Raw genomic sequence first — 26,534 nt, 5'->3', positions numbered from 1 at the left:
AAATCGAAGTCCCTGAGGCCTGGAACCACAAATCATATTACACTAATTCATGTCCTTCATAGCTGCTTAGTGGTAAAGATATCCCATAAGTCTGTTCTCCTGTGAGACTTGAGATAAAATCAAAATTCCACCAAATCTTTCCTGTAAGACTTGGTGTGTTACAAGCTTAGTGATAGTAACTATGGCTTGAATGCATTAGGTCCTAAATTTGATCCCTAGTTTGGAAAATATTCTCACAGTTGTAGTGCTGAGAAATCAGCTAGGAGCTGGAAGCGTGATTCAAGTGGCACAGCACTGGCCTTGCAATTGTTTTTGCAGTACTGCCAAAAACAAACAACAAAAAAGAAAAACTAAGAAAATCACAACTCCACTGTTACTGCCTCCAGGACCTATAGGGCTCTTTCTGATTGCCTTCTCCAGTGTTTTTTCTTTTCTTCTTCGTTACCTTCTCCACCATCGTTATCCCAGTTCAGACGTGTGAATCTCTTCTGCCCGTCAAAGGTGGACTAGACTCCAGAATTTTGGGTAGCCACTGACCAATGACAAGCAAAGCAAATGCTCCCGAATTTCCACTGCAATCAGCTAAGAAATCCAAAACCTACTTTCCAGAGTACTTGCTTCCTCCTGCCCAAGCTCTGCCCTCCACTTCTGTGCCTGGACTTCCAGCCCTCCACATACTCAGTCCTGGTGCCTCAGTCATCAGGCTCTACACCAAGACTCTACATTTGTGAATCTCTCCTGTGTGGCTGCAGAGAAAATGGTTTGGAGGCCAAGCATTGGTTTGGGCCCATTTGGCTTTGCACATGGGCTGCTTTCCTCACATCATACAGAAAACAGGGAGGAAAATATCATGACTTAGGGAGTTCTGAAACTGTTTCTGCAGTGTTGCCCTAAAAAACCAAGGAGGCTTCCCACTTGAGCTCTCCTTCCGTCCCCTTCTGTATGAAAAAACATCAAGAGACAGACCAGAGACTTTGACTGTCTTGCTGGAGTTTTCTGCTCACTTTACTCTTAGAATTTGCTTTGGCTTTCCATTTGACATGACAGTGAGATCTACTGCACAAGACCCTGGGATCATCCCAGACACCACTAAAATAAATATAATGAGGTCAAAGAAACCGACCCTCATCAGGCATATATTCAAGAACTCAAATTCTCTCCAGGTGCCAGTGGCTCATGCCTGGAATCTTAACTACTCAGGAGAATAACAGTTCAAAGCCAGCCCCTGCAAATAGTTCAAGAGACGCTATCTCAAAAATACCCAACACAAAAAACGGTCTGATCTGGTGGAGTAGCTCAAGATGTAGGCCCTGAGTACTGCAAAAAATAAATAAATAAAAAAATAACCCTCAAATTCTACTGGGAGGCAGAGATCCGGAGGCCAGCCTGGGTAAATAATTCCTGAGACTTCCTATCTTCAAAATAACCAAATGGACTAGAAGTGTGGCTCAAGTGGTAGAGCACCTGCTTTGCTGGCCCTGCTATTCAAGTGCCTCCTTTGCAAGTCAGAAGCCTGAAGTTAAAACCCCAGACCTACATTAAAAAAACAAAACAAGACAAAAATAAAAACCCCTTAAATTCCATATGACAAAGTTTTCCCATTTCTGTTCTCCTTCAAGCAGCTTTCTATAACTAATGTTTCCTCATGATATCCACTTGTCTTTTGGTCTTGAGAGGATCTACTGTAAGGAATCCATGTCTAGAAAGGAAAAGAAAGTGTTTACACCTAAGGGCTTGGAGTAAAGCAAAGCTAGGTACCACTTGGTTCTCAGCCCAGTACACTTCCAAGAAGCCATCCCTGAAATAAATCAAGACCAGACCCTAGGCTCAGGAAAGGATGTCACAAAAACTAGTTACCTTTTCCTGGAACATTATACTCCACATTGTAGGTGATGAATTCTTACCTTTCATAAATACATATTTTTGAAGGACAGGAAGATAAAGCAGGTCCTGTCCAGTGGGCCCTTCTCTCCTAGCTATACTAATTTTAGTTAACTACCTAGCCTACTTGCTCAGAAAGGTGGGGGGGAGGTGAGGTAGAATGATGGAGAGAGTGAATCTAATTTAAATACATTGTAAACACATGTATAATGTCACAATGAAAACCACCTATACAACTAATATATGTTAATAAAAAATGCATGTTTTAATATTTTAAGAAACAGTTGTGGGCTGGGGATTGTAGCTTAGTGGTAAAGCACTGCCTAGCATGTGCAAGGTCCTGGGTTCAGTCCCCAGCACAGCAAAAAAAAGAAAGAAAGAAAAGCAGCTGTTGTCGTTTACCATGTATCCCTACAACTCTGCTTCCTGTACCTGAAAGTCCATCCCTATGCACAATTCAGTCCTGGTCCCTCAGACTCCAGGTTCTAAACAAAGACTGTGCATTTGTGTATTGCCCCTGCCTGGTTGCAGAGAAAATGTTTGAGAATCCAAGCAAAAGTCACAAAGGCCAGTTTCTCTACCTGTAGCAACATGAAGAGTAATTCCACAGATAATACAACCTATCTCAGGCAAGGATTTTAAAATCGTGTTCATTTTCAGTCCTTTTTACTGTTTTTCTAATGGTGTGTTGAATTGAATGACAATTTTTATTCAATAGTTTAGTCATATTTAAGTTTGTAAATATTTAAGGTGCAATTCTTTTTTTGTTTCAGGTTAGCTATAGAATTTGAACTAATTTATGTCTGTTTTTGTAATTACCCCCTTAGAAGTCTCAATAATTCCTGAGGCAACTGTAAGTTCTATTTCTAACAGGTCATCCTGATTCTAACTAATGAGCCTGTAGATTTCAGGGTGCATCTGTGACCTTAAGAAAAAACATCTGTTCTACTGGGCGCAGGGTGGATCACACCTGTATTCCTATCTACTCAGGAGGCAGAGATCAGTAGGATCACAGTTTGAAACCAGCTGGGGAAAGTAGTTCAAGAGACCCTATCTCAAAAAACTCACCACAAAAAAGGGCTGGTGGAGTGACTCCAGGTGCAGGCCCAGAGTTCAAACCCCAGCACCACAAAAAAAATAAATAAATAAAAAAGAAAACACTTTCAAAAAAGAAAAGCACTGGTATAAATGAATCATACCAAAATAAATACTGACTTTCAAGGCATTTATTTGTGATTCTCTTGGCATAAACCAATTTTTATTATTTTTTTTAATTATTGTTGTGCTGGGTGTACACTGACATCTACAAACGTTCTTACAATATATCATAGCTGAATTCACCCCCTCCATCATTCTCCTTTATCCATAAAATTAAAACAAACAAACAAAACAGCACTAGCAAGGGGGAGTAAAAATTGAGATTTTAGAAATGAAGACCTTTTTTTCTGGGCAGTAATGGGGTTTGAACTCAAGACCTCATGCTTGCTAGGCAGAAGCTGTACTACTTGAGCTACTCCACGAGCCCTTTTGGTGGTGGGTATTTTTGAGGCAGGATCTCTCAAACTGCCCAGCTGGCCTTCAATGTCGATCCTCCTGATCTCTGCCTCCTGAGTAGCTAGCACATGCGGGTAAATCAAGACTCTTGATGACAAGGTTAGTTTTAGACCTCCTTTGGTTTTAGATGGAAAACAAAGGCAGAAATACAGTAATGTGGGCCTGTTCCGCCATGCTGGTTAAAACGGAGGGCAGCCATGTTTCCTGGTGCCTTTCTTTCTGGATGGTGGTTTTTTCAGAAAAGAAGGGTGGGAGAATAGCACTCGAAGATGGCGCTTGTAGGTATCCTTAGAGCACTACTGCCATCGTGAGGAAGTCATTTCAGAACATGCTGCATTATTACTTTTCTTCCATTGAGACACAGCAGTTTGCAGGTCTGTCCTGAAGAGACTTTGAAGAAGGCTTAAGCTCCAACGTGGGTCATCTCACCTTCTCTGAAGGCACTAAAAAAAAGACCTGAACCCTGGAAGCAGCTTGGTGCAGAACGTGAGGTGTGAGGGACCAGGAATGGACCTGCAGTTGTCAGGAGATAATGAAACAGGAAGTTGTTGGGCAGGGCCTGAGTTATTTCAATACTGTGGGCTATACAAAAGGAACCCACTGAAAGATAATTTCCTGCCAGATCTTGGGGTCATTGTGTTCTGCCTAGACTCTTGGATCAAGAGCTACCAGGATTTTATGAGGTAACACTATGCTATTGAGTTTTGGGTCCCTCAAGGGTTCTGTCAAAGTATAAAGAACAGACCTGTAAAAAAGAGGGTTAGTTGATTTTGACCTGCCTGCTATGGGTCTCTCATAGCCAAAAATATTTCCTAAAATGAAGGCTCGATCTCAGATGTCAGAAGAGATCAGTGTAGGGAATGCTTTCTCTCAACTTATTATCAAGAGGGCTCACTTTTAATTATCATTAATCACTGATAGGATTTATTCATGTATCATTTTTTTCATTTTTTGAAACGGGGTCTCTCTATTTAGCTCAGGCTGCCCTGGAATGTAACCAAGGCTAGCCTTCAACTCTCATGATCCTCTTGCCTCATCCTCCAGAGGGCTGGGACAGCAGGTACGCATGACCACACCCAGCTTCCACAGGAAATGGAAGTCCTTGAGCCCTGGAACCACAAATTATATTACAATAATACATGCCCTTCTCTACCTATTTTATGCCTGCTTGGTGATAAAGATGTTTCATAGATCTGTTCTCCTGTGAGACTTGAGAGAAGATCAAAGTTTAGTCATATTTTTTCTGTAGGATCAGATGTGTTACAAGATCAGAGGTAGTGCCTTTGGTTTGCATACATTAGGCCCTCAGTTGATCCCCCTACCTTGACAAATAACCCCAAAGTCCTTCCAATGCTGGGAAATCAACAGGGGCTGAAGAAGTGGCTCAAGTGGTGAAGTCCCAGCCTAGCACCTGATGTCATGAGTTCAAACCACAGTACTGCCAAAAAAAGAAAGAAAAAGAAAAGAAAGAAAGCCAGCTACAACTCCATTGATACTGCCTACAAGACCTATAAGGTTCTTTCTGACTACCTTCTCCATTGATCTCCCCATTTACATGTGTGAATCTCTTCAGCCAGTTGGAGGTGGACTTCAGAATTTTGGGTAGCCACTGACTTACAACAACCAAACCATATGTTGCTGAATTTCCCCTGCAAATGGCTGAGACTTAAAGAGTTCCAAGACCTCCTTTCCTGAGTACTTGCTAGTTGGTCAGGATTCCGCGAGGGGAATGCTGAAGCCCCGCCCCCTCCACTTCCTGTGTCTGGACTTCCAGCCCTCTGCACACTCAGTACTGGTCCCTCAGTCATCAGGTTCTACACCAAGACTCTACATTTGCACATTTCTCCTGCCTGGCTTCAGACAAAATGGTTGGGAGGCCAAGCATGGGTCTGGGCCTATTTGCTCTCCCACAGGCCATAATTCCTCTGCTGCTGGGAGGAAGAGTTCAGGGCTTAAGGAATTCTAAAACTATTACCGCACGATGGCAGTGTTGTCCTAGATGGGCCAAAGAGTCCTGCCTGCAGGAACTCTGTTTCCACCCTTCATGTTTAAAAAAAATTCGGAAGAGACAAACAGTCCAGCAACTTTGGTTACGTTGCTGGGACTTTGTGGGGTTTTTTGTTTTTTTTTTCAACTTGAAGAAATATACAACAGTCTTAGAAGAATTTTTGCTTTGGCTTTCTATTTTGTATGACAGTGAAATTTAGTACACAAGACCCTGGGATTATCCCAAGCATCCCTCTCAAGAATAAATAAATATTAAAACTAAGGTGGATGTAACCAATCCTCATGAGGCATCTTATTGTTCCAAGAATTCAAACTCCACATGAACAAGTCTTCCCATTCCTGCTCTCCTTCAAGCAGCTTTCTGTCACCAATGTTACCTCATGATACCCAGCTGTCTTTTGGTTTTGGAGGGGGGAGGTCAACCCTCAGGGATCCATCCATGTTTAGAAAGCCAAAGAAAATGTTTATACCTAAGGACTTGGAGAAGAGCAAAGCTAGGTACCAGGGCAAGTAGTTCTCACCCTTCATCAATTGCAATAAGCCATCCCTAAAATCAGTCATGACCAGAGTCAAGGAGAACAAGGCACAGGAAAGGATGTCACAAAGCCAGTTACCTTTTCCTGCAACAGTGTTGTTCACATTGTAAGTGATGGAATCTTACCTTTCCAAAAATATATCATGAGCCAGAGGTGTGGTTCAAGTGATAGAGTGCCTGCTTTGCAAGCAGAAAGCCCTGAATTCAAACCCTAGTTCCACCAAAATATATATATATACATTTTCATATATATATTTATATTTGTACACATATTTTATATATTTTAGGCACTTGGCTTATAATGTCACTTTTGCCACTAGTGTTTTGCATTTCAAGAAATAATTATGCTTGTTTACCATATACTCACTACAAAAGTATAAAGAAATGATGCCACAGGCAGTAACACCTGTGTCAAGGAAGGGCTTATTTTTATGTAACTGTGGGTATGGGGTGTTTTGTTTTTGTTTTCGTTTTTGGTGGTGCTAGTGGGGTTTAGAACTCAGGGCCTCACACTTGCTAGGCAGGCACTCTACCAACCTGAGTCCCTCCTACCAGCGCTGTGGGATTCTTTTGGGGTGATGAAAATGCTCCAGGCAAGGACTTTAAAGTCATTTGCATTTTCAGTCAGTTTTTACTGTTTTTATTGTTGAAATTAATGACAATTATTAGGCAACAGCTTAGTCATATTTATGTTTGTGAATGGTTTAAGGTGTAATTCATTTTTTGTTTGAAGTTAGCTATAGAATTTGGACTACTTCTCCATTCTTTTTTTTTTTTTTTTTCAGTTTTCTCCTTAGAAAGAAGTTTCAACAATTCTTAAGCCAAATGGGAAGTTAGGCTGTACCTAAGATGTTCAGAAAAAAAACACCTGTTCCTCCAACACACAACAGGACATAAGCTAGTTCCTTGTATTTACAATGCCCTGACAAGGGATCCATGCCCCACTCCACACTGACACCAATAGGAGTTCTGCTAACTCTTGTTCCAAGTGGAAAAAAATGAAACAGATAAATGCCCGAAAAAACTTGCCTTTGACTTTGGGTGGGTTCTGTTAATCCTAACACTGGGTATAAACCTTGGAATTGCAAGTAATTTACACTGTCATAATCTCTTAGCTGTCTCTGACTTATTACAGGCTATATGAATATATCACAATAGTTTAAGTATTTTATGGCCATTCCAAGAATCTTGAGGAAGGGGCATTGTATTAGACGTCAATTACCCTGAAAGGGAAAACAAACAAAACAGTAACATTGTGATCTTGATCTACCACAGGGACAAAACCAAAAGGCAGCTATGTTTGCTGGTGACTTTGTCTCTGGGGGCATTTTTTTCTTTTTCTCAGACAACAAGAAGGACACTCAAAGATGGAGCATGTGAGCATATCTAGAGCCCTAACGCCATCATGAGGTATTAGTTTCAAAACCCAGTACTATCACAGCTTCCTTCCTTTCCCATGAAGCCTAGCAGTTGGAGAAGAATCAGCCTAGCCTGTGGGAATATGGAAGAAGACTTGGGCTCCAAGCTGACCGTCCTTTCCTTTTCCTAATTCTCTAAGAGACACCTGAACATTGGAGCTTTCTGTGTATAAATGTTGTACTTAATCAGGAAATTATGTATATAGATTCAGTACTTCAGTACTCTATATCTTATTTGAGAATCTAAAAGTTGGTTTATACCAACAGAAACAGAAATAGATGCCTTGAAATTTAATCAGTGATTAAAATGCAAGGCAGCCATGTTTTTTGGCACCTTTCTGTGTTTTGTTTTTTCAGAGAGGAAGGGTGGGAGAAAAGTGCTTAAAGATGGCGCTGGTGAATACCCTCGGAGCGCTACTGCCATCATGACAAAGTTGTTTCAGAACATTGTCACCTTCCTTAAGGCCTGGCATTAGAGGGAAGGCCAGTCCTGAAGGTACTTGGAGGAAGGCTTAGGCTCCAAAGTAGGTCGTCTCACCTTCTCCAAAGGCATTAAGAAAGACCTGGCCTCCTTCTGGAGGCAGTTTGGTGTAGAACCTGAAGTTTGAGGGGCCAGGACTGGACCAGCAGCAGTTGTCAGAAGACACTGAAATAGAAAGTGGTTGGGCGCGGAGCCTAGGTTCCTCTAAAGAAAAGTACGTGCCAGCTCTTGGGAACACTATTGTTCTTTCCTAGACTCTTGGAGCAAGAGTTACTAGAATTTCATAAGGTACCACTGTGCTATTGAGTTTTGGTCCCTCAAGGCTTCTATCAGAGTGTAACGAACAGATCTGTTAAAGGAAGTTTGGTTGATTTTTACCTGCCTGCTATGAGTCTCTCACAGAGCCAAGAGAATTTCCTAAAACGAAGGATCTATCTCAGATAATGTCAGAAGAGAGCAAGGCAGGGAACGCTTTCTCTCAGCTTATTCAATTTTCATTTATTTATCATTCATAGTATTTATTTGTATATCTTCCCCCCCCCCGCCCCCACGCCCAGTGGGACTGGAGTTTGAACTCATAGCTTCTTGCTTGCAAAGCAGGCACTCTACATCCATTCCATTTTACCCTGGTTATTTTGGAGATGTGATCTCCTGAGCTGTGTGCTGGGGCTAGCCTCAAAGCTATCTCAGTCTCCCAAGTAGCTAGGATTACAGGAGTAAGCCACTGTGTGTGGCCATTTTTGTTTTTTGAAACAGGATCTCTAGCCCAGACTGCCCTGAAATTCTCATGTCACTGTGGCTAGCCTTTAACTCCCATGATTCTCTTGCTTCAGCCTCCTGCTGGGTGTGATGGTAGAAGTACACCCCTACTCCCAGCTTCCATAGGAAATGAAAGTCCCTGAAGCCTGGGACCACAAATCATATTACCCTAATCCATGTCTTTCTCTTCACGATTGATAGCTGCTTGTTGATAAAGATGTTACATAGATCTACTCTCTGCTGAGACTTCAGATAAGATCAAAATTCCACCAAATCTTTTCTATAAGACTAGGTATGTCACAAGGTCAGAGGTAGTGCCTTTGGCTAGCAAGTATTAGACCCTCAATTTGATCCTCAGCTTGAAATACAACCCCACGGATATCCTAATTCTAAGATATCAGCTTCAGCTAAACACCCTTGGCTCCCACCTGTAATCCTATCTACTTGGGAGGCTGAGATCGGAAGGATCATGTTCAAGGCCAGCCTAGGCAAATAGTTTGTGAGACCCCCCCATCTCCAAAATAACCAGAGCAAAATTCGACTCCAGGTGTGCACAAGTGGTAGATAGCCTGCTTTTTTACAAGCAGAGCACTGAGTTCAAACCCCAGTCCCACCACAAAAAGCTGGAGGCATGGCTTAGTGGTACAGTACCTTCCTACAAAGCCTGATGCCCTGATTTTAAGCCCCAGTACCACCAAAAAAAAAAAAAAAAAAAGTGGGGGGGTGGGTAGAGAAAGAAATCACCTGCAAATCCATTGCTGCTGTATGATTCTTCCTCACCACCTTCTCTCCTTTAAGGAGTACTTGCTAGTAGATAGGCATTCCACCTTGGTCACTGTCGAAGCTCCGCCCCCTCCACTTCCTGTTCCTGGACTTCCAGGCCTCTGCACACTCAGTTCTGGTGCCTCAGTCATCAGGTTCTACACCAAGACTCTGCATTTTTGCATTACTCCTGCCTGGCCGCAGAGAAATGGGTGGGAAGCCAATCCTGGCTCTGGACCTCCCATAGACCCTACCTTCCTTGAATGCTGCAGTTGGCATGGAGAGAGTGCTCATGGCTTGGGGATTTCTGAAACTATTGCCGCACGATGGCAGTGTTGCCCCGGAAGACTCAAGGAGCCCTGGCAGGAGTAGCACTGCTTCCACCCTTCCTGTTTGAAAAAAACGCCCGATGAGACAAACAGGCTAGAAACTTTGGACACCTTGGTGAGGTTTTCCTTCAATTTGAAGAAATATACTCTAGGGCTGGTGGTGTCCTTCATTGGTAGAGAGCACATGCCTAACAAGCTCAGAATCCGACTTCAAACTTCAATACAGCCAGGAAAAAAATTGTATATGTTATATGTAATATATATACTATAGTCAGAAGAAGTTTGCTTTGACTTTCTAATTGATATCAAAGTTAGATCTAATACCCAAGACCCTGGATCATCCCCAGCACCAAAAAAATAAATAAATAAAAAGAACAAATTTTTTAAATGAGGTTAGTGTAACTCATCCTCATGAGGCAGCATGTCTTTTCAAGAACTCAAACTCCACATGAACAAGTCTTCCCATTCCTGCTCTTCTTCAAGCAGCTTTCTGTGGCCAGTGTTTCCTCATGATATCCAGCTGTCTTTTGGTCTTAGGGGCAAGTCAACCCTGAGGGATCCATATCTAGAAAGGAAAAGAAAATCTTTACACTGAAGGGCTTGGAGAAGAGCAAAAGCCAGGTACTAACACGTGATTCTCATCTGGGATCACTTCCAATAAATAAGCCATTCCTGAAATCACTCATGACCTGACTCAAGGAGAAACAGGCACAGGAAAGGATGCCACAAAAGCCAGTTTTATTTCTTTGTTTATTAGTATAAATTTAATATGCATTTAATATATTTTAGACGGTTGGCTTATAATGTCACATCTGCCACTAGTGTTTTGCATTTTAAGAAACAACTATGTTTATTTACCAGGTACTCGCACAACAGCCTTGTATGAAGAAGTGATGCCAGAGGTAATACTGTCTGTGTCAAGCAAGGACCTTAAAATCGAGTTGATTTTTACTTTTATTTATTTATTTAATCATTTTTGTCATATGTGTATAGAATTTGGGCTACTTCTCCAGTCTTTTTTTTTTTTTAACTTTTCTTTTTCTTCCTTTTTTTTTTTTTTTGCGATTGCCCACTTAAAAGGAAGTTTCAACGATTCTTGAGTGAAATGGGTGATTCCACTTCTATTTTTTTTTTTTGCACTGGGGTCTGAACTCAGGGCTTACACCTTGAGCCACTCCACCAGCTTTTTTTTGTGTGTGTGGTGGGTGTTTTGGAGATAGGGTCTTGCAAGCTATTTGCCTGGGCTGGCTCCAAACCTCAATCCTCCTGATCTCTGCCTCCAGAGTAGCTAGGATTACAGGCATGAGCCACCAGCACCTGGAGGTAGTTCCATTTCTAAGAGGCCCTCTTAGTTCTAAGTAACGAGCCTGTAGATTTTAGGGTACACCTCCTCCTGCAATAATCGACTGAGTACATGCTAGTTCCTTGTATTTACAATGCCATGACAAGGGACCCATGCCCCACTTCACACTGCCAAGTGGAGTTCTGCTAACGCTTGTTCCAAACTGAAAAAAAGTAAGAGAGATAAATGCTTATAAAAATCTGCATTTGACTTTGGGTAGATTTCTCTAATTTACACACACTGGGTATAAACCTTGGAATTGCAAATAACTTACACTGCCAGAATCTCTTAGCTGCTTCTAGCTTAGTACAGGTTTCAAAACATTCCCAGTTCTAGATGAAAATATGGCAAATGCTCAGGTCTTTTGCGGGCATTTCGAGAATCTTGAGGAAGTGGGGTGGTTTTAGACTTCAGTTTGGCTTGAAATAGGAAACAAAACAAGATTGCAACATTGTGACCTTGTTCCACCAAGCTGGGCAAAACACAAGGTGGCCATATTTATTGGTGCCTTTATCTCTGGGTGGTGTTTTTTCAGAGAGCAAGAGTACTCAAAATAGTGCTTGTGGACCTTTCTGGGGCCCTAACACCATCATGAGGTATTAGTTTCAAAACCCAGTGCCATCACACCTTCCTTCCTTTCCCATGAAGCCTAGCAACTGGGCAAGAACCAGCCAAGCCTGAAGGGTATTAGAAGAAACTTGGGCCACAAGCTGGTCATCCTTGTCTTTTCCTAAGGCTCAAAGAGAAACATGGACACTGGAGTTTTCTATGTGTAGATGTTATCGTTAATCAGAAAATTACTTATAAGGATTCAATAATTCAGTACTCAGTCTTGTATGAGAATCTAAAATTTGGTTTATTACAAGAAACCAGAAATAGATGCCTTGAAATTTAGTAAGTGCATACATTGGTATGATCCATTTATAAAAGTGCTTTCTTTTTAGAAAGCATTTTTTTGTGTTCTAAATTTATGTTAAAAAAAAGATTTTTTTTTATGTAGCAAAAGAAGGTAACAGTTCAATAAACAAGGAAGGACAAAACTTAAGGAAGTAGTAGGAAACTAATGATATTGAAAGTGCTTTCTAGGCACTGCTGTCTCATGCCTGTAATCCTAGCTGCAGTTATTTGAGAAGCTGAAATCAGGAGGCTTACATTTTGAGGCCAGTCTGGGCAAATAGTTTGAGAGGCCCCATCTCCAAAACAACCAGAGAAAAATGAACTGGAGGTATGGCTCAAGCAGTAGAGTGCCTGCTTTGCAAGTGCAAAGCCCTGAGTTCAAATCCCAGTCCCATTAAAAAAAAAAAAAAAAACAAAATGAAAGGAAACTGCTTTTTTAGCAGCAAATGAAACCCACAACAAGCACACACAACATGAAAATGTACATTGAGTAGAAAGAGCATACAGAAATGTGTCGCTCTGTGTGAGGCATCGTAAAACATGGAGGGATAGATCGTAAGAATTGTTAAGATAAGAAGAGTGATACAGCTCACAAATTCATTTATTACTGGTAAGACAGAATACAGAAGAATCTTTCCATAGATTCAGAGGTAGAAAAGGCTACTAGAGATGTCCTGGAAATGGGCTTGCTAGCACCTTCTTCCTCTCTGAGGTTGGATACATAGCTGATACCTTGGGATGGAGAAAACGTGTTGCAATGGGAAAATAATGAATGTAGAATAGACAGACTGCTGAGCATTATATTCCATATATTTCATTATATTCCATATAATGAAAAAGAAAAAACAGCATAAGCAAGGTGGAGTGATACTTTAGATCTAAGAAATCAAGACTGTTGATGGCAGTGGTGGTTTTAGGCCACAGTTTGGTTTCAGATGGAAAACAAAGGCAGAAATACAGCAATATGAACCTGTTCCACCAGGCTGGTTGAAATGCCAGGCAGCCATGTTTCCTAGTGCCTTTCTCTCTGGATGGTGTTTTTTCATAAGGGAAGGGTGGGAGAAGAGCTATCAAAAATGGTGCTGCAGAGCCTACATGGAGCACTACTGCCATCGTGAGGAAGTCATATCAAAACGTTGTCCGCCATTTCTTTCCTTCCATTGAGACCTAGTAGTTGGGGGCAGGTCTGCCCTGGAGCAATTTGGAAAAAAAACGCTTAAGCTCCAGTCTAGGTCATCTCACCATCTCCTAAGGCCCTAAGAGAGACTTGGACACTGAAAGCAGCTTGGTGCAGAATCTGCAGTGTGTGGAGACAGGAGTGGAGCAGCAGTTGTCAAGAGCTACTGAAACGGAACGTCATGGGGTGGGGCCTACTTTCGTCCAATATTGGACAATACCAAAGGGACCCACTGAAACAAAAATGCAAGCTCATGGAGACACTGATCTTCTCTTCTAGTCTCTTGAATCAAGAGTTAGCAGAGCCAGACACTGGTGGCTTATGCCTGTAATCCTAGCTACTTAGGAGTAAGAGATCAGAAGGTTCACAGTTTGAAACCAGCTCAGGCAAATAGGTGGAGACCCTATCTCAAAAACAACCCATCACACACACAAAAAAAGGGGGCTTGTGGAGTGGCTCAAGGTGTAGGCCCTGAGTTCAAACACTAGTTCCACAAAAAAAAAAAAAGCAGGATTTCACAAGTTCTCTCTAGACTTCAAGATCTCCTTTCCTGAGTACTTTTGCATGTGGATGGGATTTCTTCTGGTCCCTGCTGAAGCTCCGCGCCCCTCCTGTGCCTCTGCACACTCACTTCTGGTACCTCACTCCAGGCTCCACACCAAGACTCTCTATTTGTGCATTGCCTGGCTGCAGAGAACAGGGTTTGGAGGCCAAGCATGGATCTGGGTTTATTTGACTTCTCAAGGACCCTACTTACTTCAAGGACCCTACTTACTTCAACTGCTAGGGTTTGCTTGGAGCGAACTTTCATGGTGTGGGGTTTTCTGAAACTATTTCCGCCTGATGGCAGTGTTGCTCTAAAAGAGCCTAGGGCCCTTGCCTGCAAGAACTTGGCCTCCACCCTTTCTGTTTGGCAAAAAGAAAAAGGCCAAAAGAGACAAACAGACCGTAAAAGTTGGCTATTTTGTTGGCTTTTTTCTTTTCTTTTCTTTGGCTGCCCATTTGATATCAAAGTGAAATCTAAGAAAGGAGGAGGGGGGATAAAGGAGAAAGATGGAGGAAGTGAAAAGAAAGAAAGTTTTTTTTGTTTTTTTTTGGCAGCACTGGGGTTTGAACTCAGGGCCTCACATTTGTTATGCAGGCACTCTTACTGCTTGAGCCACTCTGCCAGCCCAATTAAGGATTTATTGTAAGTCCTTAAGTAAATATCACAATGTACTCCCTGTACAAATGAAGGAGAAAGGAGAAAGGAGGACAAATCTACATTTAAAAAAAAAACAACAACAGATATAGTGTACAAGAAGCTGGGATCATTCCAAGAACTTACCATAAATAAATTTTTCAAATGAGGTCAGCATAATCCAGCCTCATGAGGCATCTTGTCTTTTCAAGACCTCTAACTCCACTTGACCGAGGACCAAGTCTTCCCATTGTAGCTCTTCTTCCAGCAGTTTTCTGTCACTAGTGTTTCCTCATGATATCCAACTGTCTTTGAGTCTTGATGTCAAGCCTCAGGGATCCATGTCTAGAAAGAAAAATAAAGTCTTTACACTGAAGGGCTTTGGAGAAGAGCAAAGCTGGGTACCAGGAGACTTGGTTCTTATCCTGAGTCACTTCCAATAAATAAGCCATCCCTGAAATCAATCAAGACCAGACTCTAGGAGAAGTAGGCACTTGAAAAGATGTCACAAAAGACAGTTGCCTTTCCCTGGGACACTATAGTCCATATTATTGTTAATGGAGTCTTACTTTACAAGAACTATATCTTGGGCAGATGGAAGGAATCAAGGGGTAGAGCCTAGCAAGTGTGGGGCCCTGAATTCAAACACCAGTACCACACACACACACACAAAAATAATAATAATAATTTTTTCTTAGACATTTGGCTTATAAGGTCACATGTGTTCTGCCTTTCAAGAAACAACTGTGCTTGTTTACCATGGACTTGCTCCAGCACCCTTGTATGAAGTGATGCCACAGGTAATACCACCCGTGTCAGGGAAGGTCTTTAAAATTGTGTTCCATCTCTGTCCTTTTTAGTGTTGTTGCTGAAATTAATGACAAATATTTCTTAATAGCCTAACAAATATTACTCCAACTTTTACATTTGTAAATAGTTTACTGTGTAGGACCAGAGATGTGGCTAAAGTGGTAGAGCGCCTGCCTCGCTAATGCAAAGACCTGAGTTCAAACCCTCAGTACCACCAAAAAAAAAAAAAAAAAAAGTTTAAAGTGTAATTCATTTTTTGTTTGATGTTGGCTACAGAATTTGGACTTCTCCATTATTTTATTTTCTTTGCAAATGCCCCCTTAGAAGACTTGTCAACAATTCTTTTTATCTTTTTTCTTTTCTCTCATTAAACTGTGTTTTAATGGTTCTCAAAATTCCGTGAGAGATTTTTGGTGAAGTTGTTTCCATTAAAAAGTACTGATATTTAGCTGGGTGCTACTGGCTCATGCCTATAATTTTAACTATTGGGGAGGCAGAAATCAGGAGGATAGCAACTTGAAGCCAGCTTTTTCTCACATTCCCCACTCCCAGACAGGACCTGTTTTACCTTCCTGTACTCATTTTTGACAAAAGACATTTTTGTTTAAGATAGCTATACAAACTTTCATTGTGACATTTCCATGTATATATGTATTATAACACGAATTGGTTCATCTCCTCTTATTTTTCTTCTTTCTACCTTAGTCCCCTTCTTGTAGTGATTTCAACAGTTTTAAAACTTCTAAATTCATTCTTGTATAGAAAGTACAGGGGGAGAGGGTGGGGGCAGAGGGCAGGGGGGAGAAATGACCCAAACAATGTAGACACATGTGAATAAATGAATTAAAAAAAAAAAAAGAAAGTACATCAACCATATCCACCTTCTTAACATCTTTCTTCTGTTAGTGATCTCTTCTTAGCATGACCTGTTTTTCATAATATTGCTTGTATTGTATTGGGCTTATATTCCACATATGAGAGAAAACATGCAGCCTCTAGGCCTGGCTAACTTCATTTAAGATGATGCTCTCCAGTGCTATCCATTACCTGCAAATGACAAAATTTCATTCTTCTTTATGGCTAAATGTATATAAATACCACATTTTCTTAATCCATTCATCAGTAGTGGGGCATCTTGGCTGTTCCCATAGCTTAGCTATTGTGAATAATGCTGCAATAGACATGAGTGTGCAGGTGTTTTATTGTAAGCTGACTTACATTCCTTTGGGTATATCCCAAGGAGTGGTATTGCCTGATCATATGGCAGTTCTATTTTTAGTTTTTTGAGGAGCCTCCATACTGTTTTCCATAGTTGTTATACAAATTTACATTCCCACCACAGTGTCTAAGGGTTCCTTTTTCCCCACATCCACACCAACATTTGTTATTGTTTGTGTTCTTTTCTTTCTTCTTTTTGAGGCACTGGGGTTTGAACTCAGGGCCTCAGGCTTGCTAGGCAGGCACTGTACCACTTGAGCCACTTCACCAGCCCAGTTTTGTGTTAGGTATTTCTGAGATGGGGTATCAAGAACTATTTGCCTGGGTTGGGTTTGGACTGCGATCCTCCTGATCTCTGCTTCCTGAGAAGCTAGGATTATAGGCGTGAGACACCAGTGCCAGACCCGGGCATTCTTGAAGGCATCCTTTCCCATCTCAGCAGCCTCCTTTTCAAATTTTTCAAAGACTTTTTCAGTCCTACCACATTTGTAGATCTTTAGGACCGATTCCTGCATATGATGCAATGCTTTTTTACATAGAGTAATACAGGTAGACCAAATCTACCTGTCCAATGATGACAATGTTGATGTGAATTTGTTTCTTTCCAATTTTGGCTTCAATTTAGTGGTGGTTTTCATGACAGCTGCATTCAGATTGACATCAGTTTGACTTCAAATGGAAAAACGAAACCAAAACAGCACCATTGTGAGGTCATTCCACTGAGCTAGACAAAAGGCAAGGTAGCCATGTGTTCTGGTGTCTCTCTCTCTCTCTCTCTCTCTCGCTCTCTCTCTCTCTGGGTGGTATTTTTTCAGACAGCCACGGTTGAAGAAGAGCACTCAATGATGTGCATGTGGGCATATCTGGAGCCCTATTGCCATCCTGAGGAAGTAGTTTCAACATACCACCATGACAGCTTCCTTCCTTTCCCATAAAGCCTAGCAGTTGGAGAGGATCCAGTCTACCCTGAAAGTTATTGGAAGAGATGTGAGCTCCAAGCTGACCATCCTTGTCTTTTCCTAAGGCTCTAAGAGACACCTGGACACAGGTGCTTTCTTGATATAAATGTTATATTCAGTCAGAAAATTATGTATATGGATTCAGTAAGTCAATACTGTCTTTCTTAGATATGAACCTAAAAATTTCCCTACTGGAGAAAAAGGTGACACAGTTCAGTAATGAAGGGAAAAATTTAAAGGAGTAGGAAACTAATAATATAAAAAGTGCTTATTCAGCAACGGCAAATAAAACCCACAACACGCACAAACACATAAAAAATTGTCTATCAAGTATAAAGAGTGTATAGAAATGTGTCACTCTATGTAAGGCATTGACAAGCAGGGAGAGGTTCTAAGGACTGTTGAGATTAGAAAAGGGATACAGCTCACAAATTCATGTCTCAGTGGTAGGACAGCATGCAGAAGAATCTTTCCATAGAATCAGGGGTAGAAAGGGTTACTAGAAATGACCTTCTAGAAATGGGCTTCCCAGCACATTCTTCCTCTCTGTTGGATGCCTAACTGACACCTTAAGAGAGAAAACTTGGTGCAATGGGGAACTAATGAACACAGAATGCTGAGCATTAGTCCATAAAATGAAAAAAAAAAAAAATCAGCATAGGCGAGGAAGAGTGAAAATTGAGGACTCGATTTGGTTTCAGATAGAAAACAAAGGCAAAAGTGTAGTAATGTGAAATTTCCATCAAGCTGGTTAAAAACCCATTCAGACCCCTCCTTTCCCACTTTCATTCTTTCCCCTAATAAACTTTCTTACCTCTATACTAAAACACAACAGCAACAAAAAAACTGCAAGCTACCTTTTTGTTTGTTTGGTTTTTTCATGGTATTGGAGGTTGAATTCAGGGTTACCAGAGCTTGTAAAGGAGGCACTCTTAGGGCTTGAATTCATTTTGAGCTAGTTATTTTGGAGATGGGGTTTCCCAAACTATTTGCCCGAGCTGGTCACTATTTTCTACTCTCCGAATCTCAGCCTCCAAAAATAGCTCGATTTACAGGCCTGAGCCCCTGAGGCTGGCTAAGGCAGCCATTTTCTGGTCATTTCTCTCTGGGTGGCGTTTTTTTCATAGATGAAAGGCGGGAGAAGAGCGCTCAAAGATGGCGCTTTTGAGCCTACGTGGCGCGCTGCTGCCATCGTGCGGAAGACGTTTCAAGACATGGTCCGCCATTAGCTTCCTTCTATTAAGGCCTCGCACTCGGGGGAGGTCTGTCCTGCAGGGATATGGAAGAAGCTTGAGCTCCAAGGTGGGTCATCTCAGCATCTCACTATGAGATACCTGGACACTGGAAGCAACTTGGTGCAGAACTTGGAGTGTGAGGAGCCTGGAATGCGGCAGCAGTTGTCAGAAGATACTGAAACCGGAAGTCATTGGGCTAGGTTGAGTTTCCTCCATTATTGGACAACACCAGAGATCCACTCAAAAGAAATATGAAAGCTCTTGGGGATGCTGGTGTTCACTTCTAGTCTGCTGGATCAAGTGTTAACAGGATTTCACAGGGTACCATTATGGTATTCAGCTTTTGGTCCCTCAAGGTTTCTGTCAGTATAATGGATAGAACTGATCAAAGGAAGTTCAGATATTTTCCAGGCAAGTTAAGATAGAAAAAGTTCAGAACTCTTAGAACATATGTGACTTAATATTATACTTCAGGTGAAACATTGTTCTCTTTTCTCTGAGCCTTTTTTACAGCTGCAAATGTGTGTAGGTTATTCACACCCTGGCACAGGGACAACTCAAACCACCCCCACCTCAGCCCAGGGACCACTGATGCCCCTCCCCACTCATCCATCCATTATTGATGGTTAGGAATTGCCATGTTCTTTCCTTCCCATAGAAGCACCTTCCCATTAAAAGCACCTGGAAAGAGAAGGACTCTTTCTACCTCCGGCTTTCACCAGGCCCCACCATGGCTTTTTGTTAATTCCTCTCCTTAATCTTTAATAAACTCCATTACCTCACTTACTGATGCGTCCATGTGGGATACAAAGATTTTGGAAATTTTCTGATCAGAGACTGCATCAGCCCACAGCACTTGCTATGACCAAAGAGAGGGTCTCTAATCTAAGAAAATTTCCTAAGAGCAAGATCTATCGCAAATGAATTAAGAAGAGGAAGGGAGGGAACACTTGTTTTCAAATTATTCAGAGGAATAGGTTTTAATTTTTATTTATCATTCATCTTATTTATATATTCTTTTTGTTTTGGGGGGGCAGGGGGTCTATGAGGCCCAGGTTGCCCAGGAATTCTCATGTAACCAAGGCTAGCCTTTAAACTCTTATCATCCTTTTGCCTCAGCCTCCTGAAGACTGCGATTGCAGATCCATGCCACCACACCCAGCTGGGACCACAAATCTTACTACACTAAACAGTGGTTGGTAATAAAGATGTTTCATAGGTCTGTTCTCTTATGAGAGTTAAGATAAGATCAAAATTCTCACCAAACCTTTTCTATAGGACTGGGTGTGTTACAAGGTCAATGGCAGTGCCTTTCACCATCATGCTATAAGCCCTAAATTTAATTCCCAGCTTACAAACAATCCCACAGGTGTTGTAGTATACTAAGAAAGCATCTATAACTCCACTCTTTTTCCCCTGAGAACCTGTAGGATTCCTTCTGAGCACCTGCTCCCTTTTGTATCCCAATTTAGATGCATGAATCTCTTCAGCCAATGGTGAAAATGGCTCCAGAAATTTGGGTAGCCTTTGGCCCACAACATCCAAACCAGATGCTGCCGAATTTCCCCTGCAATTGACTAAGACTTGAATGCATAGTACCAATACTTCCCCTCCTGAGTACTTGCTAGTAGACTAGGATTTCACCCTGGGCAGTGCTGTACCTCCCCTCCTCCACTTCCTGTACCTGGACTTTCAGCCCTCTGCACACTTACACCTGATCCTACACCAGTGCATTTGTGCATTATATCTACCTGACTGGAGAGAAAATGGTTGAGAGGCCAAACTTGGGTCTGGGCTCACTTGACCTCCCATAGGCCCTAATTTCCTCAAGTGCTGGAGGTTTCTGTAACTGTTTCCGCACGATGGCAGTGTTGTATCAAAAGGGTCAAGAAACCTTGCTGCAGGTGCTCTGCTTCCACCCTTCGTGTTTGAAAAAAATGCAGAAGAGACAGACCAAAAATTTTGGGTACATTGGGTTTTTTGTTTGCTCAATTTGAAGAAAATGCTGCACTCTTGGAGGAATTTTGGTTTGGCTTTCCATTTCATTTGTCAGTGAGGTCTACTGTACAAGACCCTGGGATCATCTCAAGCACCCCTTCCCCCCAAGAGTAAATATATATATAAAGTTAGGTGGATGTGACCCATCCTCATGAGGCATCTTGTCTTTTCAAGAACTTAAACTCCACATGACTAAGTCTTTCCATTCCTACTCTCCTTCAGGCAGCTTTCTGTCACCAGTGTTTCCTCATGATATCCAGTTGTCTTTTGGGTTTTTTTTTTGGGGGGGGTGGGTCAACCCTCAGGGATCCATGTCTAGAAAGGACAAGAAAATGTTTACAACTAAGGTCTTGGAAAAGATCAAAGCTAGGCACCAGGACACTTGGTTCTCATCCTGGGTCACTTTGAATAAATAAGCCATCCCTGAAATCAATCATAACCAGATATTAGAGTGTACCTGAGGCCTTCAGCAAACACACCTGTTCCTGCAGTGTGCCACCGGGCACTTACTTGTTCTTTGTGTTTTGACAATGCCTTGACAAGGGACATGTGCCCCCACGCCGCACTGACAATCAACTGGAGTTCTGGTAATTCTTGTTCCAACTGGAAAAAAAAAACAAAAAACCAAAAACAGAAAGAGATAAATGCCTACAAAAACATGCATTTCCTATCTATTGGTAGCTGCTGGTTCAGTACTTGCATTTTACTCTCCTAGTTCTATACTAAAATGTCACAAATATTCAGCTATCTTGAAAGGAATCAGAAGAAACTTTATGAAAAGTGGTGGTTGTAGCCCTCAGTTTGGCTTTAAATTAGAAATAAAACAGCTGCATTGTAAGTTTTTTCCATCAAGCTGGGCAAAATTCAAGGCAGCCATGTTTTCCAGTGTCCATGTCTCAGAATTGTGTTTTTTTCAGACAGCAAGGGCGGGAGAAGCTAACTCAAAGATGGCACATGTAGACATATCTGGAGCACTACTGCCATCGCGAGGAAGTAGTTTCAACACCCAATGCCACCACAGCTTCCTTTCCTGGAGGCCTTAGCAATTGAGAAAGACCCAGCCTGTAACTGTTGAAAGAGATTTGGGTTCCAAGCTGGCCATCCTTATCTGTTCCTAAGGCCCTGGACAATGGGCACTGAAGATATCTTGGCTTAGATGTTATATCTAATGAGGAAATTATGTATATTGTTAAAGTAATTCAACACTCTATGTCACGTGTTAGAACCTAAAAACCAGCATGTGAGTACAGCAAAATAATCAGTAGATGCCTGAGTTTTAATTAGTGATCTCTCTCTCTCTCTCTCTCTCTCTCTTTTTATTTTTTTTTCTGCTCTGTGGTTGGAACTCAGGGCTTCTACCACTTGAACCTCACCTCCAACACTATTTTGCTAAAATCAATTTACCAGTGCTATTCTTTTTAGCATGTATTTCCCAGTTTTTTAAATGCATTTATAAATAAGGTGTTTTCTACTGAAAAATTAGTGACAGTTTAATAAATAGTGAAAGGAAAAAAACTTAGGGAAGGAGTAGAAAACACATGATTTTGAAACCCATGAAAACACACACAACATGAAAATGTCTATCGAGGGCTGGCAGTGGCTCAAGCAATAACAGCGCCTGCCTAGCAAGCTTGAAGCATGAATTCAAACCCTAGTACCACCAAAAAAAGAAAATGTACATTGAGTAGAAAGACAGCATAGAAATTTGCATATTCTGTGTAAGGTATTGTATGACATGCAGGGAGAGGGCCTAAGGACTGCTGAGGTTAGAAAAGGGATGCAGCTCACAAATTCAATTGTAAGACAGAATACAGAAAAATCTTTCCATGGACTCAGAAGTGCATTACCAGCACAGTCTTCCTCTCTAAGTTTGGATGCCTAATTTAAACCTTGAAAAAGAAAACTTGGATGCAGAGGGGCAAATCTGAGTAAAATAGACCTACCTGAACTCCCTACATTTAAAAAGAAACAAAAAGCAGCACAGGCGAGGAAGAGTGGACACTAATGTCAAAATCAAGACTGGCGTATCACGGTGCAAATAGGCCTTAGTTTAGTTTCACAGGAAAAACTAGGAAAAAAACTCAGTAGTATGAGTACGGTCCATCAAGCTGGACAAAAGGCATAGCAGCCATCTTTCTTGGCGCCTTTTTGTCTGTTGATAACAGTTTTTTTCAGACAGAAAGGGCGGGAGAAGCGCTCTCAAAGATGGCGCCTATGGGCATACATGAAGCACTACTGCCATCGTGAGGAAGTCGTTTCAGCATCTGATGCGCCATTAGTTTTCTTCCCATGAGGCCTAGCAGTTACCCTGAAGAGGCTTGAGCTCCAAGCTGGGCCTCCCTGCCTGTTCTTATGACTCTAAGTGATACTGGACCACTGCAGGCAGTTTGCTCTAGAGCCCCTTGAATGGGAGCACTGGAGTGTACCAGCAGTTTGCAGGAGACACTGACACAGAAATCGGGAGGCCTGGCTTCCTCCCAATGTGGGGAATGCTAGAGGAACTCAAAGAAAACTGCAGGTTCTTGGAGATTCTTCTGTCCTGTTCTGGGCCCTTGGAGTAGTTTCAGTCCTTCGTGCCTTCTGTCAGAGTATAACAGACAGGCTTATTCCAAAGGAGTTACCTGATTTAGACAGACTGGAATGACTCTCAGATCAAATAAAATTTGCTAAGAGCCAAGATCTATCATGAGGGGAAGGCAGACAATGCTTTGTCTCAATTTAATAGGAGGGTTGTTTATAATTCTTATTTATTGTGCGTATTTATTTATGGCTTTTTGAGACTGTAATTCTCAATATATCCAAGGGTGGACTGGAATTCCTGATCCTGTTTCAGCCTTCTTAGGCTGAGATTGCAGCTGTGCCCCACTGTGCTCAGCTTCAGGCCTCACACCACAAGTCAAAGGACACTAATCCGTGTCCTTCTCTACTTTGTCCATGGCTAGCAGGTAATAAAGATGACCATAGGCCTGTCTCTTGTCATACTTAGGAACACAGCTCCATCAAATCTTTTCTCTAGGGCTCCAGTAGCACTTTTGCCTAGCAGGTAAGAGGCCATGAATTTGATTTCCAGAAAGGAAAAAAACACACCTTCCCCGCCCCCCAAAATACCTAAATCTAAAAAATAGCTACAAAAATATTGTTGCTACTTCTAAGACCAGTGGAATTCTTCTGATCACCTACTTTTGGTATCCCCATTATGGGTGTGAATCTTTTCACATAGCCAAAGGAGGACTTCGCTCCTGAATTTGGGTAGCCTTTGACCATAACAACTAAACCAGATTCGCCCAAAAAGTTCCCCTACAATTGGCTAAAGACTTAGTCCCAACCCCTCCTTTCCAGGGATACTTGCTAGTAGAGACTCCCTACTGGGGCAGGTAGAGTTGCTCAGGTGGTAGAGCGCCTCCCAAGCAAGCATGAAGCCCTGAGTTCAAACCCCAATACTGCCAAAAAACCAAAAAATTTGCTGAAGCCCCGCCCCTCCACTTCCTGTACTTGCACTTCTAGGCCTCTGTACACTTAATCCGGGTCCCCCAGTCTCCAGGTTCTCCGCCAAGACTCAGCATGTGCTGCTTCTGCCTGACTGCAGGAAAACTGGTTGGAAGGTCAAGCACAGGTATGGGCCAATTTGACCTCCCATACACCGTGCTACCTCAGAATCTAAGGTTTTCATGGAGTACAAGCTCACGACTTAAGGCTTTCTGAAACTACTTCCGCACGGTGGCAGTGTTGCCCCAGAATAGTCAAGGAGCCTTACCCGCCTCAGCTTTGCTTCCACCCTTCCTGTTTGAAAAAACAGGACAGATAATTTAGCTATCTTGCTGGGGTTTTTTGTGCTAGTGCACAAGACCCTGTGACCCTCCTACGTACCACCAAAATAAGTAAATAAATAATAGAATGAGGTCAAAGTAACCCACCTTTGTTGAGGCATTTCTTTTCAAGAACTCAATTTCCACATGATCAAGTGTTCCCATTTCTGTTCTTTTTCACACAGCATTCTGTCTGCAGTGTTTCCTCATGATACCTAATTGTCCTGTGGTCTTGGGGGACAAACCTCAGGGATCCATGTCTAGAGAGGAAAAGAAAATGTTTACACCTCAGGGATTGCAGAAGAGCATAGTTGGGCCCAGGACACTTGGTTCTCATCCAAGTTCACTTCTTAAGAATCCTACTCCATATTCTGACCTTGGCAATAGGCCTTGTGTATCCAGTGGGAGACAGGATTCAGTGGTGTCCTTAGAGCAGGGTCTAGATAACTCTCAAGACTGAATGCTATATACATTGCCCTACTTAGAAAAACACATATATTGGAAGGACTATGCATTCCAATGAGATAGACCACACGATTTTGTTTCATGGTTTCATCATTCAATGTTGGAGCACAAGCGTTTTCCCATATCATTAAGTGGCCTGTGACTGTTCCCGTATCTTTACTGTGGATGGATAATACAGTTTTTCACCTAGGGATCAGCCTTATATTTTCTCATTAGTAACTAAATCATGCAGCTGCCAGGAATTCAGAAACTATTCATGTGCTGATCAAGAGAAAAGCTTGACTGTCATGAAGCTGTGCATTAAACATAAATAACCTTTGCTTGTTTACTGCAATTCCATCAATGCATAGACACAAAGTTCTATTAGGACAGTGAAACATCACGCAAAATTTGCATTTAAATTGGATGTACTTACATATTGTATTTTAGAACAGATATTTTTACTTCTGAGTCCTGGGCAGTTTTGCATGTAGTCATAAAAAATTTGCAAAACCTGCGTTTTAGAAAATAAAACATTCGCAAAGATCTTCATGAGAAAGTATTTAGTTTTCCATAAAAATCTATTTCTAGGTAGAGGTACTTATATAAATACATTTCATATGTACTTGATATGTACTATATAGCATATATTCCATATATGTATGTAATGAACATTTAACATGAAAAAAATCAGAAGTTTTATATTTTGCTTAAAGTTTTGTCCTAATTTTCTTTTGGTACTGGGGATTGAACTCAGGACCTCACAGTTGTCCAGCAAATGCTTTTATTCTAAATTCTTAACTGAAAACACATCTTCAGAGCCAGCCTCATGGCACATGCATGTTATCCCAGCACTTGGGTAACTGAGGCAGGAAGATCCTGAGATCCAGGCCAGTTTAGGCTACATCAGGAGGTTCTTCCTTTAAAAAAAAGGAGGAGGAGGAGGAGGAGGGGTAGGGGAGGAGGAAGAGGAGAAGAAGAAGAAAATATTACCTTTAAACAACATAGGAAAGCAAAATTCAACAAAAGATGGTTAAAACTCACATCTCTCAATAGGGAGGTGATTTTCAGTCATCTCCCTATATGCCCTGAGAAACCTTTAAGATGGATGTGTCCAGGGCAATTACACATGCCTATGATTTTTCATTAACATCTACATTTAAATATTAATAAAAATAAAGATATAAATAGTTGGCCTGGAAATGGCACATTCAAACACATACTCACTCAAAAACTGGCCACAATCACAAATATACAGCCTTTAAATATTTGTATATGTATACGAATTGACGTATCTCTAACATCCCTCACGAATTTCTCCTGACATAAAATTGTATACATTTTTCACCTTATACAAAGTCTTCAGCATCATCTTATACCATTGGCGTATATACATATCAATGCATATACTCTGAGGTTGAAACTCTGAGGGTGAAAATTTTATATTTTACTCTAGGGGACTTTAAACAAATTGCAAAATAGAAAGTATGTACCAGGCCATTTTTTTGTGATAAGAAATAACCACTTTTCAAATATTTATACCATGCATTATCATCTTTTCCTTTTTTTATTTGGTGGTAGTGGGGTTTGAACTCAGGGCTTCACACTTGCAAAACAGGTACTCTACCAGTTGAGCCACACCTCCAGTCCTTTTTTGCTCTGGTTATTTTGGAGATAAGGTCTTTCAAACTATTTGCCTGCATGGGCCTCAAACCACAATTCTCCTGATCTCGGCCTCCCAA

The 26,534-nt window shown here is 41.5% G+C and overlaps 2 long non-coding RNA genes across 3 annotated transcripts in view; one reads left to right on the top strand and one right to left on the bottom strand.

Moving 5' to 3' along the window:
* LOC109675454 (uncharacterized) overlaps positions 1 to 26,534 on the bottom strand; it is a 62,968-nt gene that overhangs the window by 7,264 nt on the left and 29,170 nt on the right. Inside the window, exons 4-7 of one of the 2 annotated variants that reach the window (XR_002211435.2) lie at positions 24,457 to 24,608; positions 21,022 to 21,145; positions 14,470 to 14,667; positions 9,380 to 10,291 (exon numbers count right to left, since the gene is read on the bottom strand). This is a non-coding gene — a long non-coding RNA (uncharacterized lncRNA). The remainder of the gene's footprint in view (positions 1 to 9,379; positions 10,292 to 14,469; positions 14,668 to 21,021; positions 21,146 to 24,456; positions 24,609 to 26,534) is intronic. The other variant, XR_012444623.1, reaches the window with a different exon arrangement.
* Positions 1 to 26,534, top strand: part of LOC141419894 (uncharacterized) — an 89,792-nt gene that overhangs the window by 34,115 nt on the left and 29,143 nt on the right. The gene's annotated exons all lie outside the window — the stretch shown is intronic.

Source organism: Castor canadensis, chromosome X, assembly GCF_047511655.1.
Source record: "Castor canadensis chromosome X, mCasCan1.hap1v2, whole genome shotgun sequence".
In the NCBI taxonomy this organism is placed as follows: Eukaryota; Metazoa; Chordata; class Mammalia; order Rodentia; family Castoridae; genus Castor; species Castor canadensis.
This window is presented reverse-complemented; position numbering and strand designations above follow the sequence as displayed.